The sequence below is a fragment of the Dermacentor andersoni genome, chromosome 1 (genome assembly GCF_023375885.2).
Source record: "Dermacentor andersoni chromosome 1, qqDerAnde1_hic_scaffold, whole genome shotgun sequence".
NCBI classification, from domain to species: domain Eukaryota; kingdom Metazoa; phylum Arthropoda; class Arachnida; order Ixodida; family Ixodidae; genus Dermacentor; species Dermacentor andersoni.
In genome coordinates this window covers 338,128,338-338,145,767 of record NC_092814.1, presented here as the reverse complement: position 1 = coordinate 338,145,767, position 17,430 = coordinate 338,128,338, and the positions used below count along the sequence as shown (strand labels likewise).

The 17,430-nt window shown below is 45.7% G+C and overlaps 1 non-coding gene across 1 annotated transcript; it reads right to left on the bottom strand.

The window, feature by feature from the left end:
• Positions 1 to 9,114: 9,114 nt before the first annotated feature.
• On the bottom strand, positions 9,115 to 9,297 carry LOC126516973 (U2 spliceosomal RNA). The gene has a single exon (XR_007596165.1). It is a non-coding gene; the product is annotated as a U2 spliceosomal RNA (small nuclear RNA).
• Between the last annotated feature and the right edge of the window lie 8,133 nt (positions 9,298 to 17,430).

Genomic DNA, 17,430 nt, shown 5'->3' with positions numbered 1-17,430 from the left:
CTAACTTGTAGGTAGCCGCTATGGAGTTATGGCCTTATACACTCTTTGTAGACTTGTCTATAAAATGTCTGCGTCTATAGAGTGTCTGTAGATTAATGAAAATGCATGTTTGTTGACAAATGTCTGCAGAATGTCATAGAAAAAAGTGTATCGGATTATAAAGTTCTGTTTTTGTAGACTGAAGTCTATAGAATGTCTATAGACTATCTATATACATTTGTCTATAGACATTCCACAGACTTCAGTCTACAAAAGTAGAACTGTATATATAGTTCTACTTTTGTAGACTGAAGTGTATAAAATGTATACAGACAAATGACATCTATAGACATTCTATAGACTTCAGTTTACAAAAGTAGAACTGTAAGCCAATACACTTGTCCATCGACACTCTGCAGACAACTGTCTACAAACATGAATTTTAATTAATCCATAGACACTCTATAGACTCAGACTTTTTATAGACTAGTCCATAAAAATGTATGGCGATAAGTCTATTGACAATCTATAGACTCAGACTTTTATAGACTAGTCTGTAAAAAGTATGGCCATAAGTATAGACTGTCTATATGTAGTGTATAGACAGTCTATAGACTAAGACTTTTTATAGACTAGTCTATAAAAAGTGTATGGCCATAAGTCTATAGACGGTCTATAGGCAGTCTTTAGACTCAGACTTTTTATAGACTAGTCTATAAAAAGTGTATGGCCATAAGTCTATAGACAGTCTATAGACAATCTATAGACTCAGACTTTTTATAGACTAGTCTATAAAAAGTGTATGGCCATAAGTCTATAGACAGTCTATAGACAATCTATAGACTCAGACATTTTATAGACTAGTCTATAAAAGTATGGCCATAAGTCTATACACTGTCTATAGACTAGTCTAAAGAAATGTCTATAGACAGTCTATAGACTTCATAGACAAATGTCTATAGACTGTCTATGGACTTTCCATAAAAATTTCTGTAAGGGTTCCACGCAGAATAGGGAATTTCATATCGGGATCCAGCCTTTTAAGGCGGACATGACGAGCGTCTGGCTGGGCCCAGTATCTTCTCGTCGCACTCCTCATTAATTCCGACAGGAGCCATGTGATGTCCGGTCTGGAGAATGGCACAATAGTTCGCAGGCCATTGCTGAGGGCGCGTCTAGCTGCAGCATCGGCCATCTCATTACCGTTGAGCCCACAGTGTCCCGGGATCCATTGGAACACTATGCGGTGGTGTTTTTCTTGAGCGCATGAAAAAGGTCGGTGATCTACAGTGCCAGAACCTGATATGCGGTGCGGCGCAGGAAGCATACCAAAATTTGCAGCGCGGGTTTTGAGTCCGTGAAAATGTACCACTCTTGAGGTCTTTCCCCGCAGATGTGGCGAATCGCTTCCCGAATAGCCACAAGCTCTGCAGCAGTTGATGTAGAATTATGGTCTAGTATGAAACCTGGAGTCATCTGTTGGGCTGGTATCACCACAGCTGCTATCGATGCCTTTGGTGACGCGGAGCCGTCTGTGTAAACATGAACATATGTCTGGTATTCTGACCAGATGTACGCGAGAGCAAGTTGTTGTAGTCCAATGACGGGAACCATTGATTTCTTTAGTATGCCGGGGACATGTACGCATACGGAAGGTTGAACCATCACCCATGGTGGTTTGACGGGGTGATATGGAAGGGCATAGCCTGATGTTATGTGGGGTAGATGGCAGCGGAGTGCACTTGTGAAACTGCTGTCCGGCCGCTCATTTAGGAGCGACGTCAATGGATGGCAATGATGTCGTGTCAGTAAGCGCAGATACACACGAAGTGGTTCGTGGGACAGGTATATCGATAATGGGCATACGTGGGCTTCCTCAATTGTGCCTTTGTTGGAGGCACGCCGTGGCAACCCGAGGCATATTTTGAGTGCCTGCGCTTGGACGCTCTCTAATGTCCGTAAGCAGGAAATGCTCAAGTTCGAGAGTATCGGAAGGCTGTATCGAATGTAGCCTACGAAAAGAGACTGATAAACTCTTAGTAATGAGCCTTCCGTGGGGCCCCATTTCATGCCTGTTACGAAGCGAAGAACATGGCAAAACAGATTAAGTTTTTGCTTCAACATATTAACATGCCTCGTCCATGACAAATCGCGGTCGATGATAATGCCCAAGAATCTGTGGTGGGAGACATAAGGTATTATGACACCGTTAATGGAGATCGGGTAGCGGCAGACGGATTTGCGCGTGCATGCAACCACAGCACATTTTTCGGCAGCTAAGCGCAAACCCTGACGCCGTATATATCGTGAAGTAGATGACACAGTCCGTTGTAATTTCGCACGTAGTTTGGGCGTGTTGTACCAGAAGCCCAGATGCAGATGTCATCTGCATATGCACTGATGTGGATGTGAGGTGGAAGTTCGCTCACCAGGCCAATCAGTGCCACATTAAATAATGTTGGGCTGAGAACTCCTCCCTGAGGAACTAACTCCATGGCATACCTGATGACGGTTAGTCTCTCCGTCAGGCGTGGACATGTAAACGAAATGGCCGCTGAGGTAGCTCACAATCCGCAGGTAGAGCCGGCCGCCAATACCCAAGTCATCTAGGGCATCGAGAATGGCTTCATGAAGGATGTTGTCGTAGGCCCCTTTGATATCTAAGAAAACAGCGGCGACGAGTCGGCGTTGACGTTTTTCATGTTGCACTGTCGTAACGAGGTCAATGACGCTGTCAATTGAAGAACGACCCTGCCGAAAACCGGTCATCATGTTCGGATAAAGATCATTTCTTTCCAGAAACCATTCGAGCCTCGCCAGGACCATTCGTTCCATAACTTTTCCAACACAGCTGGCTAATGCAACTGGGCGGTATGAGGTAAGCTCATAAGGAGTCTTTCCAGGCTTCAAGAGAGCAACCAGGCGGCTGATCTTCCACTGCTGCGGAACAATACCGGAGACCCATGTGTCGTTGTAATAATTGAGCAGCGCAGTGCGACCAGCCCTGCCAAGGTGAGATAGAGACGAGTACGAGATCCCGTCAGGGCCAGGAGCAGATGAATGTCGACACGACGCAAGAGCAGCCTCTAATTCGGGCATCGTAAAGAGCAAGTCGTAGTGGTCACTTGAGGAAGGTGGCGCACAAACGTCGAATTGGATTGAGGCTGGTTGAGTTGTGCCCACAATCATTTTGCAGAAGTCGTTCGCTACCTCTACATCATTGTGGCGTTGGAAAAGGGCCAGAGCTCTGAAAGGGTACCTTTCTTGTGGGGGAAAACGTAGGCTCCTGACTACATGCCAGATACGTGACAGCGGCTTGCGAGGATCCAGTGATGTGCAGAACTTTCTCCAGCGCTTCCTTCCTAATTTCTCGAGATGGCGCTTTATTTGTCGTTGAGCTCGGCGACAAAGGGCGAGATCGTACGTGGATTTCGTCCTTCTATATTTCCTTTCAGCGCGCCGTCGGACTGCGCGCAACCTCTCGAATTCCACGTCGATAGGAGACCCCGGTGTAGGTGCACATATGTTCCGCGTGGCCTCACCGAGGGCGGACGTGATCAAGTCTTCTATTTGGGTTGGTGACTCGAGATTCGCACAGGAATTCTCCACGAATGTCTTAAAAGTGGGCCAGTCTGTGCACCGTACATGAGGCGAAGTGGTAGGTGCGAACCACTTTACGCAGATATACGCTGGTATGTGATCACTACCATGTGTTTCCACATCACTGAACCAGCTAATAGAAGACTGTAGTCGTGAGGAAACAAACGTCAGGTCCAAGCAGCTACTATAGGACGTGCCACGCAGAAACGTAGGAGAGCCATCGTTAATATTGACGAAATCCTGTGAGTGCATAAAGTCGGACAAGGCTTTGCCTCGGTTGTTCATTACTGTACTTCCCCATTGGGGGTGATCAGCATTGAAGTCGCCCACAATAATATGGGGAGCTGTGCAACTCTGAATTGCTGAGGACAGGTACGAGAAATCAATGTGATATCTGGGTGGAATGTAGCCGCCGAGTATCGAGAAGACCCGTCCTTTAAGCGTTAACGTCAAGCAAATGTAGTGGTTCGTGTTATGGGGCTGGAGGGCATGGCGGTAGTGTGGAATATCTCGGCGTATGCACACTAATACCTTGCTGGTTTCATCAGCTTCTCGAGATCACAGCAATACATATCCAGAAAGGCAGAAAGCAGAAGGCATGTTGGGCTCACATATAACAATCACGGGGAAGCGGTATTCCTGGACGCGCTGTCGGAAGTCACTTACGCGACCACGCAGGCCTCGGGCATTCCACTGCATCACTACACTGCGACGTATGTGCATCGACACAGAGAACGGTTGTGTGGTAGCGCCATAATGAATTACTGCAGTGCCGCCAAGAGCGGCTCAATTGCATCCAAAAAGTGAACAACAACCCTTGCTGTTGGCGTATTGAGCCCTGAAAGCAGCGTGCGCATGGAATGTAAAAGTTGTTTCAGAAGAACGTTCACCTGCTGGTCTTCCGGCTTGTCCTTATTGTCCGCTGGGATGGCACGGAATGATGGACGCGTTGGTTCGACGACTTTGGATGACAGAGCAGGCCATTCCACATCAGAGGAAGTGGATAATGTACCCGCATCTTTCTGAACCACCGTGGTAATATGAGGTGCTGCAGCAGGCGGCGTCTTATCATTCTGCGGCTCAAGACGTTGAGGCAACGGAGCTGAGAGTTGCGGTGACGGCGGCTGAGACACACAAGTGACGTGTGACTCTGGGCGTCGGCGTCGGGAACGACGTTTGCGGCGACGAATAGACGCGGCCGCTTCTTGGTGACTTGAGTTGTCTTTTACCATCTTCTTCAGGATAAGCCTCTCGTTCTTCATCCTAGGACAGTCTTTAGCCGTCGCTTCATGAGCGCCGAAGCAGTTGGTGCACTTGACTGTCTCCGTCTTGCAAGTGTCATGCTGGTGTGATCCGCCGCATCGACGGCAGGATATTTCGTTTCTGCAAACAGCACTCACATGGCCAATTTTGTTGCATTTGTGGCATTGAACAGGCTTGGGAACATACAGACGGACAGGATGCCGCACATAGCCCACCTTGACGTGGGATGGGATAGAGTCGGCTTCAAAAACTACTTTAACACACTGTGATCGGCCGAAACGAGGAATGTCGACTATCCTGGCCGTAGAACTGATGAGTGTCCGCAGGTCGCTGTCCGTTCTTTCAGGTTATACATCTGTGATAACTCCAGCGGAAGTCCGTTTTCCGTGAGAGAGATAGGGGCGAACCGGCATACCGCCTAACACTCCAATTTCTTTCAGTTTGTCCACGGACGCCCGAGATTTCACATCTACCGTAAGGACATTCTTCCAAGCGGTGATTCTGACCTCTTGGACTTGTCCCGGAATCAGCTTGTCGAAGAATTGGGACACCGCTGTCTGTTGATGGTATTTAAATTAGCCGTCTCCGTTGTGGCTACGAAAGCCACAGAGAACCCGTCAGGTGCGTCAACATTCTGTGTAGGCAACTCCCTCGCTGCTGATGTCCGGCGTAACGCGCCAAGTTTGTCAACAGTCTTTGTAGTCGACTCACCAGCTGTTGATGTCCGGCGCAACTTCCTTTTCAGGCGGCGTGATTCAACAGGCGTGAAGCTGCTACTGTCGGAATCCATCTCAGTCACCGTGGCGTCATCTGCCGAGTCTGGAAGCTCCACGTCGGTGACGGCCGAGCAGCAGCTGGGTCAACTTCGTCGACGGGAAGCTGCACGGGACGTGTGCCCGCCATCCCGAAGGATGACGCGATCACTGTGTACAAACAATATTAAAAAGCTACAGAAAAGTGGAACAGCCGAAAACAGACGTTCTCTATCGTCACTTCTTCTTCAAAACACTTAGGAGACTAGGAGACTGACTATACCCTAGAAGTTCTCGGAAAAATGAATAAAGGAATCATTTACCACTGCAATTTAATGAAACCTTATTTTGGAACGGAAGAGATAGTCAACATGGTGATAAACGCGTCGGAAGAAGTAGTGGTCGAACTTCCAGTTTTAATGACAGTGGCGGTCGCGGAATGCTGCATAGAGGACAACCTGAATTTATCTGTAAAGCGTCTGACTCTCGTTGCCGATCAAGGAATCAAACTCCGGAAACTCTTTCAGCAGTTTTGCCAATGCTTCAGTAGCCGGCAGGCCGGAGCACCGCTCATTACTAATGAGGTTGAATTCACATCAGACGAGCCCGTCCAATCCAAACTGTACCGTGTCTCACCTCATCAGCGAGAAATAATGGAAGTGGAGATCAAACGAATGCTTAAGTTGGGAATCCTTGAGCCTGCAGACAGTGATTACACTTCTCCGATGATTCTTGTAGAGGCGAGCGGGAAAGAGCCGTGTCCTTGCGTGGTCTATAGGAAATTAAATGCGATTACAAGAGACCAAATTTACCCTATACCTAACATAGAAGATCGAGTTGAACGGGTAGGCGGAGCCAAGTACATTTCAACAATTGACTTGGTTAGAGGGTACTGGCAGGTGCCCATGTCAGAAAGCTCAAGTCGCTACGTAGCGTTTACGCCTCCACTTTACTAATTTCGACCTATCATGTTGAGTTTTGAGCTAGAGAACGCACTGTTTAGCTTTTACAAGCTGATGAATGTTGTTTTGAAAGACCTACTAGATTTCGCGATCCCCTACTTAGATGATGTGGCCATCTTCTCCACAGCCGGAACAAACACATGGAGCACCTAGGAATGTGCTGGCCCATCTACAAGACGCGAGTCTCACGTTAAAGGCCGAAAAGTGCAGTTTCGGGTGTCCGCAAGTTACCGATCTAGGCCATGTCGTAGGGAAAGGAACGCGGCGGCCCTCCGAACTAAATATGGGACCTATCGCTAATTTTCCTCAAGCGCGAACTAAGATGGATGTCAGGGCCTTTCTAAGGCTCGTCGGTTATTACCAGCGGTATATTCCCATTATCCCCCAGGTAGCACGTCCTCTTACAGACCCCCTCCGAAAATTACAGCCCAAAAATATGCGATGGAATGAGGCAAGAGAAAGCGCATTTCAGGATCTGAAAAAAGGATTCTGAGCTCAGGACCAGTGCTTCGGCCGCCAGATTATTCTAAAGAATTCATCGCCCAGTGCGACGCTTGTCACCATGGCATCCGGGACAGTGTGCTGGCCGAAAATTAACGAGCAGAGAGGAGGCGTACAGCACCTCAGAAAAAGAATGTGCCTGCTTAGTTTGGGCGGTCCAGAAATTATCTTGTTATCTGTACGGAGCAAAGTTCACTTTCGAAACCGACCAGTGTCATCTGACCTGACTCAGGCACATGTCCCCTGAGAAGGGATGCTTGCTGAGATGAGTAATTCTTCAGGAATATCACAACAACGTCCGTTACAAAAAACAAAAAGGGCAAGTTAAATGGGAACGCGGATGGTGTGAGCCGGTTGTTTCAGTAAAGCAACGTATTACCATCCTTCCTTTGAATAACGAGGTATGTATATTGATTATGTGTGGGAAAACATCCTCGTGGCTTCAAATTTTTGCTTGTGTGTAGTTATAGTGACTGTTTTCATTAATTGCTTAGTTTTCTTCCGATTCTCTTGCAACGGCAACATCACTCTAATCTTGTCGGTATTTGAGGAGGTATGGAAAGCTGTTTAGAAAAGTGGTTGAATCTGCTTTGTCAAAATTGACAAAGTAAAAATCACAGGGTTGAGTTTAATATAGTAGGAGCGGGGCGATTGAAGGGTCAAGAACCTGCGCTTGCACGTAGGGCAGCGCTATGTTGTTACGTTTGATTGACGGACGTTCTTCAGTGTACATGATCCTGAATTCGCCACACGAATCTCGTTGGCATGATACTACAAGCGTCATCAGTATTCTACATGGCCGACAAATTGAGTTCACCAGCCATTCTGAACTTCTGGGTTGAGGAGGAGCTGTTAGATTCCTCAGCATCGGTCAAGTTCGCCCACCGCAACCCCTCGTCGACGTTTTCCAATTGTGGTATTTTGCGTGTGATTGCGGGCTTTTTTCACGCTCGGAAAAAAAACTTTTATGTAAGACGTATTGAGCAAGAGAAAGCTGTATCGGGAGTTTTTAATGTTGCTGTACAATTTGCTCACTGAAATTTTCCATCTGTTTTATTATTTGTTAAATTGAATAATTAACTAAGACTAATTATGCAATTAGGCAGAATACAATATATAATGTGAGTGTCTTCAAGCGACGGCAAACAACATTTCCTTGGTTCTGCTGCGGGGCATATGGATATTTTTAAATCTTAGTGCGTGATAGTTGGGACACGCTGTATGCCCGTCTTATTTTGTTATTTTTTTGCCGTTTTCTACTCAATACGTGCTTGTATGTGTTTAGGCGAAATTTAGATACAGGACCCATATCGCCAAAACTATACTTAGCCAAAACAATTGTTCAAGACAGTATACATGGTTTTATTGATTTTATGGAAAGCTCATACAAAAAATCACCATCAGCGCATGGAGAATATGATTGCATTTTTTAGCAGTAAATCAACAGCCAATTCAAGAGCTCTGTAAAGGTTCATGCATATTTAAGTGGCTCATCTTGAAGAAGTCTCAAATCCATCGGAACAAAAGCACTATGGTCATTCAGTGCGGCGTCAGTGGTAGCCCAACAAATGTTTAACAGACTCTAGTGAAGAAGAGGATGAAGAAACACGCTCTTGCGTCTGCTGTGCCCGCGATCAGCCTTTGTGTACTGCCGGTGCGACCGAGAGTGTGTCTAGTGTCTTCGAATAAATCTTCATACTACAAGACAATAGAGTCTAAATAAATTTCAGTGTGCAATATTCCAAACGTTTCAACACTTGTTGCCATATTTCAACAAAAGTACAATGCGCTTTCAATGCTGTGTAAATGGCATCTTAACAAATATTAAATGGAGCTAGCAAAATGTACTACTTCCAAATGATTTTCACCGGCCACATTCAAGCGATCTTAACACTTACCGCAATGACACTTGAAGAAACGTACAGTGAGTTTAGTATGTAAGCATTCGCCGATACTTCAATATTTTAGCAGTAATTTAAACAGCGTAGCTGTATATGGCTAGGTTCTGTAGAAAATTGGGTGCTTCTATCGAGCGGCGTAGAGCGAGAATTTCACCCCATACGTGGGCCAATCCCGAAGATAGTACAATACCGGGCCCACTCGCAGAGGAGGTGAAGCAGAGTTTAAGCACTCTGCCAACTTGCAAATATAAGTTTATATGTCTTACGTCCAAATACAACCCGTATCAGACATCAGGCTGATAAGAACAGATACTGTACTTTGACCCGCGTGGGCCATGTCTACGTTCGCACCTCCCTCTCTTTGTCGGCGTTCCAAGCGATTGCGTATCTCCTTTCCTTCCGCTCTCCCGTGGTGTCGGTCCCGTAAACGTGCCGCCCGCCAGCACCGCGAGGCGAAAAGAAATGCGGACCGTCCATGTGGTCCTGATCCCGCAAACTTGGAACGTATCACCAGAGCAACGGCGAGGCATCAGAGGGAGTTTTCGGGGAACCAATTTTGTGTGACCACCCGTGGTTTTTGAGAGACCGTTCAACCTTTACTGTACTGCGCGAAATTGACCAACGCAGGATCGCTTTGGCTAAGCTGAAGGAGTGTGTGCCCTCGGAGTGCGGTGAGGTGCGTGTCTGTTCTACGTGCCGATATTTGTTAGTGAAAGGTGTCGTGCCGCGTTTTGTAACAGTACAAAGGTGTGTATGTCCCTTGGTGCCTCATCATCTTCTCGCGCTCAACATCGTGGAGGAGCGACTAGTCGCGCCTCGCCTTCCATTTATGTGCATAAGGCGTTTTAGGCGCGGCAATGGATAGATCGCCATGAAGAGGCCAACATACACAGATTCCCTGGTCATCCACCTTGAAAAAGTGAAATGGCACTGAACTTTTTTTTTTGAATGAATATGAGCGCTTCTTCTTTAGCTCCTTTTGCAAAAGGGATTTCTTGAACTATGCAATGATTCAAAGAAGAATGCCTACTATAGCTCAATATGCACCAGCTGAAAAATAGAAGGAACAAATTAAATTTACAGCTCAAAGCTTAACTCTTAGTTAACAGTTAGAGCCTGCGTCGACATGAGTTTCTAAAGTATCAAAAACTGTCAGTCATTATCATGATGTATATGACGAAAGGGTACATTGTACTAAATTGCTTGGTGAAGTCAGGCTAAAACGTGCTTTTCTATAAATGCATCAATGTATTTACTTTTACAAGTTCATTTATCTTACAGGGCATGGTAGATTCGTTGTTTCCTAATATTAAACAGGCATAGTTTAAGAATATAGACCACGCTAGCTTTGACATTGAGTATTTTTTTTAGATCAAGAGACAAGGACAGCAAATGAAAACAAAAAAGCCGTACACAAGTGCTAAGTTGTTTCACAGCAAAAAAATTTATTTTATATATTACAAGACCTTCAAGAATCGTTAACATTTAAATGAAAGAAAAACGCAGGTTAACAGTAACATAGCATTTGGTTTTCATTTCTCATGCTGAACACTAATACAGAAATTAGCGGTAAAAAAAATTATGAAATCAGATAATCAGCTCATCGGAATCGTTTTTGAAAGTTCGAAAATTTTTTTTTAAAGTGTATTTGAAACTTTATTTAACATAATTAACGTATACAATGGCAAAGTACACACTTTTGGTGCCCAACAAATTTGTTAAAGGGTCCCTACGGATTGTTATTAGGAAAAAAACACTTATATGGCAGCTGTTCTTTTATACGCTAAAATCACATAAAACTGAAATAGCTCAATAATTAAAACAAGAAAACACAGTAGTAGGGAAAATTTCATAAATGAGATACATTTTTCTAATAATTTTATTTTTTACGTCATCGAAAACATCGCCACAGGAAGAGAAAAGCACAAAAAAAGGAAAGTGAGGACATGTGCACGCATGCGCAGTGTTACGCATTGTTAATAAGTGAGTGATAAGTTTCCTTTCAAAGTTTCGAAAGTCCAGGCATGAGAAGCACTCGGAGCACGTGATGTCCTTCCACCGTCTATGGTGTGTGAACCGCTTGTACCGGTGCACTGAAATACGTCATTCCGCCAAGCTCTTCGAAACTTGAGGTGTAGAACTCGCAATTCTCAGGGTTGGCATCCAGATCTGGAAAGACAGCGAAGAATATGGGCTATAATATACCAGTATAGCAAATAAATTTACACGCTCCTCGCCAAGGAGGAGTGACGAAAATTGTGGAGTCTCGGAAGTATGTCCAAGAGTTCATGTAGTACATCAAAAATTTCATTTCAAAAACTTACAGATAAATTATGAGGTCACCTTCAATATATTTGCCATCAGACGTAACACAGTGCTTCTACCTCTTCCGTTGTTAGAAGCCCCTTCGGAATTCCTTTTCTGTTAAGCGCTACAGCAGTGATGTTTCTTTTTGAGTTGCAGTCACATCCCCAAATATCGCCCCCGAGCACGAGTTTGCATTTGTGGAAGAAAACGTTTCGTATACCCACGCACTGAGGCAAATGGTTTAAGCAAAGCTTAATTTGTTGTTTGGAAAGAGCGTTGCTCTTGTTTGACGGCCATTTGCAAGTATAGAGCACACCATCAATTCATACACATTTTTCATTGTGAAATGCCTCGCTCAACACAAACGTAAACTGTGGCGCTCGAACATGCAGATTCCACGCATGACGACGAAGGAACGACGACCAAGGTATAACAAACATGGGATGACAAAACTGGAATCACGACGCTGTAACGGCCACGACGTCAATGCGTCTATTGTATTACAACAACGGAATCACTACGAAGGAATGTCGACGACAGCGTGGCGACAACGCCTAACGACAGTGGATGAGCTATGACAGAATGACGACGACGCAATAGCAACAATGGCGTGAATACGAATGCATGATGTCGACGCAATGACAACTGTGGAGTAAAGACTACATTGGAATGACGACGATGTTTGGACCACAATGCTGTGAGGACGATAGAATGACGATGACGGCGTGACGAAAATGGCATGACGATGATTGAAGGACGACGACTGTATGAGGACAACGCAATGACGGTAATTGCATGAAGACGACGACATGATTATTACAGCACGATGACACCGGTATGATTATCACTGAATGGCGACGGCAGAATGATCACAAAGGCGTGACCACGAATGAATGACGACGACGGCACGACGACAATAGAGTCACTAAGCTGGAATGACGACGACGGTAATGACGACGATGCAATGACCACTATGGCATCACGACGACGGCACGACAACTGGATGACGACATGGGAATGACTACCACAGAATGACGACGATAGAATGACCATTACAGCATGACGACTGTACGATGATGGCATGACTACGATGATAGAACGACGATGGCGAGGCGGCAAACCTGTAGGGGTAGTCAACGTTGGAATGTGTATGAGCTATTTGCTAAGGCAGCAGCAGCACTCGGCAAGTCCAGGAACGAGGCAAGGAAAGCTTCGCGTTAAGGAAGTCGCAACGGGCTAAATCCGGTAATTAAAAAGGTTGTGCCAGTACAGCGATGTAATTGTGTGCCAAAAACGGACGCACTATCATTGCAGAATGCGCAGGGGCATTATCAGGATGAAGAATCCTGCCCCCTTTTTTCGCCAAATTTGGTCGAATGCACCTCACACGATTTCTCAGACGCTTCAGGACCTTCACGCAAAATAGCTGCATTTACAGTTTGACATTCAAGTACAAATTCGTGTCGTGCAATGCCATGGCAGCCGAAAACACGATGAACGTGACTGATTTGTTTTAACTGTTCTTAAGTGCTTTTCCGTTTTACCTCATGTTGCCTTTTTCACTCAGTGCGCTGCGACTTCTGCTCGATGTCGCTTCGTAAATCCACGTTTCATCGCCAGTGCAGATCTTTTACGATGATTCATCGCAGTCTTATGAAGTTTACCAATGACTGAAATATTTCTTTGGTCACAACTTTTGCTCCGATGTAAACAGTGGACTGCGGTTTTTTAAGCGCGCAATTGCCTGACTCTTTATACTCGTCATGACACTCTTTTGGGTGGAAGCAGATAGAAGTGTGGTGTCTCTGACAACCGTTAAGTTTGTCATTGGTGTGTTATGAGTATGCTATCATAACCTTTCTACTTTAAGCGTTACGTCGCTCAAGAGTCTGCGTATGATTATTTTTTTCATTAGGTTTTGAGGGTGTAATTCTGCATGCGAAATGAAACAAAAATGACTAAGAAACTCTACTTGTAATTACCAAAACGTGTTGCTGTAGCAGGATTGGCTGTCTTCTTCCTTGCTGTAGCGTCAGCATTTTATTCTATTGATGATAGTTTCAATTCGGGACGAAGTCGATGATCCATATACATAAAGCGACGTGCGCCAAGGTTTCTTTGTTATAAATTGGCAAAGCGCGTTCAGTATCAAAAGAACTAGACCCTATAGGGTACCACCTCATATCGAGGCACTTATGCGTGATCTCCAAAGACTTGCGTCACCGAAACAAAAACTTTTTTTTCATGCCCAGTAACAGTCAACATGCCATTGGAAGACCAGACGACAAAAAATGTAAAAAAACTGCAGCAGACAGCATATATCGTCGTCTTGCTTGACATGAGGGGCTTATTCTAAACCGCAGACTAATATAAATCCTGGGCAAAATGACGTCCACTCACATCTTTGAGTCGCTTCGTGTGGTGTTCTATTTATCTTTTCCTCACCTTACTTAAGGATGCCTTCGTAGGCGTTCATGAATCCGGCGCAAGGATTTTCTTCCAGCAAGTGACTATCTTACGGTGCCCCGCGCCTGCTGCGCAGTAGTGGACGCCACAACCGGCCGCCTGAAGGCCGCCCACAACACTGCTTCTTAATTTTTTTTTTACTTTTGGCTTTCTCATCAATAAAAGTTTTTCACTACCACCAGGAGTCAGATCAACATGACGGCACGAAAAGGCTGGTCACAGTGGCCTGGTATCGCGAAGTGAACAATGCAAAGCGTGCACAGATGCTAAACGCGGTCAGTTAAACGCGTCGTATCAGCAAGATCAGCATTTACGTCATTCGAATTACGCTGTCTTGCGTGCTCTCGCGGCGGCGCACAGTGTAATCACTGGTGCAGTGCGTTTGGACGAACCTACGTCCTTTCTGTGTATTCGGCGGTATATGCATATGCATGCGTACGTATATATATATGCATGCGGTAAATGCATATCGTATAGATTGCACTGAAGTACGGCAGGAACTTCAGGTTAAGGCCGTGATGTTCGCAGCATTCAGCCTGACGGCTCAAAAATTGTTTCGCTTATGTGGAACTGACATACCGTATTTTCGCGATTCTAAGCACCCCCCGATTCTAAGCACCCCCCTCTATTTTCGCGAAACAATTGGGGAAGAAAGTTTGCATGCGAATCTAAGCACCCCCTATGTTAGGAAGAGCTCGCAGCCAAGGCCGCCAAGTGCCCTTGCTCGCTCTGTCATGGAGCGGGAGCCGTCGGAGTCGGCGTCCACGGCGCGATCTTGCCGCACAGCCGGACTGCAGAGCCGCGCGGACTCGTGAGCGGCAGTGATAGTCACTGAGCATCCGACACAAACCGTGTGTTCACTGTCTTATAAAATTTTTCTTTTGGATGTGTGCAAAATAAAATGTTATTTCTCGCACCCATCTCGTGATGTCGCAGCGAAAAGAGGGAGGGGGGGGGGTCATTCTAGATTTTTTCGAATCTAAGCACCCCCCCCCTCACTTTGGGCATCGCGATTATGAAAAAAGGGTGTGCTTACAATCGAGTAAATACGGTATTTACGTGAAGGCACAGTGTACGTATCAGCAACTCCTCAGACTCACTTCAACGCTGTCTCAGTGGCACTTCCGGCTTGACATGTTTTAGTCCTCCACAGAGAAAACAAATTTTGGGGTTTTACGTGCCATAACCACTTTCTGATGATGAGGCACGCCGTAGTGGGGGACTCCGGAAATTTCGACCACCTGAGGTTCTTTAACATTCCCCTAAACCTAAGTACATGGGTGTTTTCGCATTTCTCCCCCATCGAAATGCGGCCGCCGTGGCCGGGATTCGATCCCGCGACCTCGTGCTCAGCAGCCCAACACCATAGCCACTAAGCAACCACGGCGGTTCCCCATTGAAGAGTTAATGCTATTCACTGCATGCTCAGGCGAAACATCCAAGCTATCAGACTGGATATAATTAGGAGTGAGGATCAACGGCGAATATCTCAACAACCTTCCGTTTGCAGATGACACTGTCCTCTTAGGCAATGTTGGGGACATATTGCAGAAAATTATTGAGGACTTTAACCAAGAATGTGTAAAAGACGGATTGAACATTATTATGCAGAGGACAAAGGTAATGTTGAATAGATTGTCAAGCGACCAAAAATTTATGATCGGCATGCAGCCTCTAGAATCTGCGCAGGGGTACGTCTATCTAGGTCAGTTACTTACAGGAGACCCTGATCATTAAAACGAAATTTGCAGGTGAATGAAGATAGGTTGGAGTGAATAATGGCAGATATTACCAAATCTTGACTAGGAGCTTACCGCTATAGTTGAAAAGAAAATTGTATAAATATTGCATTCTAGCACTAGGAACATATGGGGCAGAAACTTGAATGTTAACAAGGAATTAGCTTGGGAAGTTAAGGACCACTAGGATGGATAGGTGGGCTATTTGGTATTACGTTATCAAAAAAGTTAGAGGTCAAGAAAGACACTGGATGAAGAAAAGGAACACACACCACAAGCGCTCACTCACAATCGATCTTTAGTGCACGTGTGGAAAGATACACAGATATTCAAAAATTGGTCGCATAGCGCATGTCAAGACGAAGCAAACCTAACATACATCCAAGGAACATGTTAGACATCGATTAATGATATTCAATTATCTGTCATGCAGTAATACCGATGGCTGGCTTAGGCACAGTGCGGCGTTCTTGGTGGTTTGATAGGTTTGCCAGATTTCTCGTGTGGTTTGGTTAGGATGACGGAAGAAAATGACCGTGTTTTCGAAGAGGTGTCTACGCTGGCACGATTGGCAATCGGAGGCAAGAGAGGACGCTGCGCCATTTAATGAATTTCTGTGTTCACTCAGGCGTACGTTACCAGATCGGCCTGTTTGGCCAAAATACATATGACAACAGGAAAGAGGAATGTTGTACGAGGGGGCATCAGAAAGTCCTTGCCCCTATTTTCATTAGCCTAATTACATATGTAAATGCGAAGTGAACATTTACATTCTCAGCAGTGGACCTTTCTTGGACCGGTCCGACCTTATCGACCGGTAGCTTCGCAGCCCGACGCTGCTGTCAGTTCTTGATGGCGGTTGTACTTCACACGTCCACGGCGTGCGAGCAACGAAGTGGGATTTCTTTTCTGTAGAGCAAGGGACGAAGGTCTATGGAAATCCAATGGAAAATGCAGCCCACGTATTGGGAAAAGTGTCTCGCTTTAAGAAGTGTGAGGTGGTGGTGTTGTGAGTTCGCAAAACGGCCGTGATGACTTGCGTGACAATGAGCGTTCGGGGAGGCCACGTGCGTCGCTGATTGACAACATTTCTCAAACTTAGTGCAGCGATGGGACAAATGTCTGAACCAGCGTGTGGACTACGTCGAAAAATAGTGCAAGGCACGTAGAATAGTACGTATATTTGTAATTACCTCGGTGTACTATCGTGAGAAATATGGCCAGGAACACGCGAACGCGTGACAAATAGCCCCGAAACCGAGTCAGAGCGATACGCGGCTGGCGCTGTCGAAAACGTATACGGGAAAGAGGGGGAGGGGCGCTCTTCCACTAACTGTTGGCACAACCACTGCACCTGCGTTTCTCGAAAACAGCAATTTAGGCGGCATTTAACTGGCCGCCGACAGCCGATAACACGGTTATGTGCCGCAGTGACTTAAAGCGAGTCATTTGTTTTTTCTTTCCCGCTCTTTCATTTTTTGTTCGTGCAACCGTTTGACGGGATCTTTACAGCTTGGCTCGTATTTTAAAAGTCATTTCAAAAGCACTTATGTAGAACACTACAGTGAGCAACGCACAACAGTCAACTGCGATTGTGTAGCCTGGCGATATCTCGGGGGCCTATTAGACAGCGTGACTACATGATAGAAATGTCTCAAAGAGGTTATAGGGAGCGTTATATTGCTCTCGTGACAAGCCGTCTTTTGAAGACCATCGACGGCACTGTGCAGGCTTACCGAGACGAAAGACGCATAAATGATGCGCTGCACCATAGGCGACATCGATGTACTTCAAATGACCAAGAGCTTTCCAGTGTTACTGCAGTGAACGACAGGTCATTTCAAAGTGTAAATGACGTGCGATGTGCTTTTGGCCTGGACGCTGCGATGGATAGCATGGTACGGCGAAGGCTCGGGGAAGGAGTATTACGAAGTCGCGTCGCCATTCAGAAACCTCTTCT